Source organism: Paramormyrops kingsleyae, chromosome 1 (assembly GCF_048594095.1).
Source record: "Paramormyrops kingsleyae isolate MSU_618 chromosome 1, PKINGS_0.4, whole genome shotgun sequence".
Taxonomy (NCBI): Eukaryota; Metazoa; Chordata; class Actinopteri; order Osteoglossiformes; family Mormyridae; genus Paramormyrops; species Paramormyrops kingsleyae.
This window is the reverse complement of record NC_132797.1, coordinates 13,246,326-13,250,118: the sequence shown is the minus strand read 5'-3', so window position 1 is coordinate 13,250,118 and position 3,793 is coordinate 13,246,326. Positions and strand designations below refer to the sequence as shown.

Genomic DNA, 3,793 nt, shown 5'->3' with positions numbered 1-3,793 from the left:
TACATTTTGAACATAAAAGTAGGCTATGTTAACAAAAATCGCTTCGCTATCATTTTACTCGCGGCTCGGTCGTAAATACATGTCTGACATTTATAAGGAACCAAGAAAATAAAAATCGCTTCTCAAATTTGCGAATTTATACTTCTTTGATTCTCTAAGCCACCTCGGCCCTGATAGACGTTCATTCATTTAAAAGGAGCTCTACCCCGTCTCAAGATGGCGGCTCTGTTGACGCATACGCTCCCATAGACGGCTGTTTTCAACGCGACATCTAGTGTTTATATCTATGCTGGCGACGACAAGACTGTGGGCGGAGCTGAAGACGCAGCCGGCGAATGGCGACGAGGGCGGGAAGTCCGAAGAATCTGCCAGGACCTCCTGCAAACACTTACGACACGTAACAATTGCAGTCATCCGGCTGGGGTACATGCAGCGCTTCATTGCGTCGCTAGGCTTCCCCTCAGCGCTTGCTCTGACGGGTCCCTACCGGAACCTATTGGTGAAGAGCTGTAGAAGGGTGGAGCCTGATGAGCAGTTCAGAGGCAAACTGCCAGTAGCCATTGATCGCTTAAGATTTCCACTTAACCAGTTGACAGCTGCCAGGGGCAATTTTAGAATTATAGCACTGAGCATTGCAAGGATCACTGGCAGTTCAATACAGGAAATGGTGGCTAAGAAGATCCTCTCCAGAAGACGCTGACTGGGATGGAGCGGTCACAATTCGGAGACTTCGGAGAATGGCCGAGTTTTAAGGTATAGGAGTCAACTTGTTAGCAACGAAGTTACTGGACATAAACGTACATTTAATTTAAAATGCATGAAACATTAACCAGATAACTAATTCGTAAATTACTGTTTTATCATTTTACAATTCGTAACTAGTTTGCAATGCATCATGGGTAAATAAATAAATAAATAAACCTTACGGTATTTTAAAGTATATTTCACAATGACTGAGTCCAAATTGACATTGAGTGTAATTCCAAACGGGGATACGTTTTAACTGTAATTATATATACATTTTACAGTAAAATTGTGCTCCGCTTCACGTTTTGAATTTGCGCGGGTTAACCTTCCTATGGTCGGCAGTTAAAAATGCCGTTTAAATACATGAAAGCGCCATTTCTCACGAACCTCTATTTAAACAAAACAAACAAAAAAAAAATCACTAAATAATAAATGCTCTGATCAAGATTACAACAGCTCTGGTACGTGTTTTTAAGTTTAAAATGCATAAAAGCACCACATAAATTTGTGCATTGCACCAGGAACCTCTATTTAAAGAAAATAAATAAATAAAAACTTTCACTAGGCAAGGCATGCCCAGACATGAAAGGCAAGATAAGACTAATTCAGTTTATTTAATATACTTGAGGCTTATTTTATCATTATTTTTTATTGAAAAGGATAGGTATGCTTTCAAAAGAAAGGTCCAGAAAGCCACAACAAAAATATTAAAACCAATCTTTTCATGGATAAGGAAGCCTAACAAGGGAACCAAGAGGTAAGAAACAAATTTATCAGATGATTAATAATTGTTTTGAGGGTATTTTATGGCTGATTTAAGACATGTGTCGGCAGTACATAAAGCTAACACAGGACGAAAGTACTGTATGTCTAACTAGTCTCCTGCTACCTGCCAGCAAACTGCTTTTTATGCAAAATGTCTGGTTATGACGCGAGGCAGCCATGAACGCAGGAGCGGAGCAGAGACGAGCGCCCCATTTGAAAAGTAAGGAAGGAAAACAAAACCTTTTTGTCAGTAATTTACTGTAAATGGTACAGTATATATATTGTTTTTTTACAGTGCAGGAGACAACTGACACTAAATCAAATTTTGTATTTCTGATTCACAGGACCTAGAACTGCCAGATACTGGTAACGATGCACTTTGTCCAGAGACTTCAAAGAAGGGCCAAGTTGGAAGGTATAGGAGTCAAATTGCTAGCAACGAAGTTGCTTAACAAAAACATATATTTTGTCTATACTGTACGAAACATTAATCAGAATACTAATTCGTATTTCTAATATGTGTCAACAAGACCTTAAAGTAATTTTTAAGTCTCCAAGTAAAAAAGCACAGATGTGACATAAATATAAATCTGAGTGAAAGGAAAGCCAGGAGGCAACTGAAACTTCACAGCAAATTTTGTATTTCAGATTCGTAGAACGTAGGAGCAATACTTTTCCCTGGTGGGAGTTGGCTATAGGCGGCTGCATCAGTGGCATTGCCATCGTTGTCATTGTTGCAGTCACCCGGCGGGAGTACTTAAATGCGTGTTTACGCTTCCACTCAGCGTGTCTTCTGATGGGTCCCCTTCACTGAAGATTTCCACCTCAGAACCAGTCGACAGCTGTGTTTTAGAATTTTACAATGGGTTAGAAGTTACTGTGTTACTGAGTTTGCTATGTTCCCTTGCCTCTTCCTGTTCTCTGTGTTGCCTTGTTGGACCTTGTTTCTTTGTTATTTTATGTGGTCAGTCTTTGTTTTCCCCATTTTGCTTTTTAACCACTCATGGTCCTTTCCTTTGTAAGTTTACCCAGTGTATTTTAGTTTCCCTAATAAACACCCCTGTGTCTCAGCCGCCAGTGGATCGTTACCTCCTTTTCTCTGCCCGCACCATGCCTCGCCACCGGAACGGCTTATGTCACCTATAGGATTGACCCACCCTGAATGTCCTGGTCCTGGGTTGAACTGCTGCATGTGTGGGTCTTTACATGAAATGAAGCTGGAGGGCAGATATTTTGTGCCAGTATAACTATGCATGTGACAAAATCTTGAAGTACTGTAGTTTAATCTTTGAGTATTTTGGCTCATTACTTCACAGCAAATGGTCAGGCAGACAGTGGTAAGACTTGGAGAAAGCTAAGTACAAAAATCTTCTGTTAACCAGAATAAGCCTACAGGCACGTGGGGGGGCAGAATTGTCTTAGGCTATTAAAAATGTAAGACAATTTAGGACCTCTTTAATCCTGTTACATTTCCTTTTCCATTTAATCATGTAAAACTGGTAAAAGAAGTCTAATTACAGTTGTTGATCTCTGCCCAAGGTGCAGCGTTTATAACCAAAGGCAGAAATCAAAACCTAAAATTTAGTGGGGGGGAAAACAGAAGCATCCGTCCAAAAGACAATACGCTAGAACAGAGAGAGAACTTGGCAAAAACAAGAGAACCAGATAACAGGGGGACAAAGCTATGAACAATACAGTCACTCCTCACCAATTTCCGTTCCTACAAAAAGGTCGCTAAGCGAATTGGTCCATAAGCGAGGAGCCGCCCCTTACCGTTGTTTCAGGCATACTGAACGAGTAGTGGGTTTGTGTAAACCATCTTTAGATATTATTTTAATGTCATGTTTGCACCATTCATAACATTAGTATATTTATAAATGTTTATACAGTAGTGTACTATTCCTCCTACGTGTTTTCTCTGTATGTGACAGGTGAAAATCTATGAGTGAAATTGCAATAAACAAAACAGAAAAGACTCAGGAGATCTCTAATCTGGTATAGCAAAGTTACAACAAGCTGGTCGATAAGTGCTAAGGTTAATCATCAGCGGAAATACAAGTAAACGATACACTAACATATGCAGGTATGTATCGTAATTTAGCATCCCTGCAATCCAGTGAATCATTGGTAGTCTTGTTTTGCACATTACCAAAATAAAACAGCGCATAGAAAATAAGTCACTTGTAAATATTAACTAAGATATGGAAAAGTAAAAAAAAAACAAAAACTTGCAGCCATTGCTTTCGAAAATGTTACAAAAGTAAAAGACACGGGAAAACTT

General features: G+C 39.6%; 1 long non-coding RNA gene across 1 annotated transcript; it reads left to right on the top strand.

Moving 5' to 3' along the window:
- The first annotated feature begins 205 nt into the window (after positions 1-205).
- LOC140578638 (uncharacterized) lies at positions 206-2,582 on the top strand. The gene is made up of 2 exons (XR_011982909.1): positions 206-1,927; positions 2,161-2,582. It is a non-coding gene; the product is annotated as an uncharacterized lncRNA (long non-coding RNA).
- Positions 2,583-3,793: the final 1,211 nt, after the last annotated feature.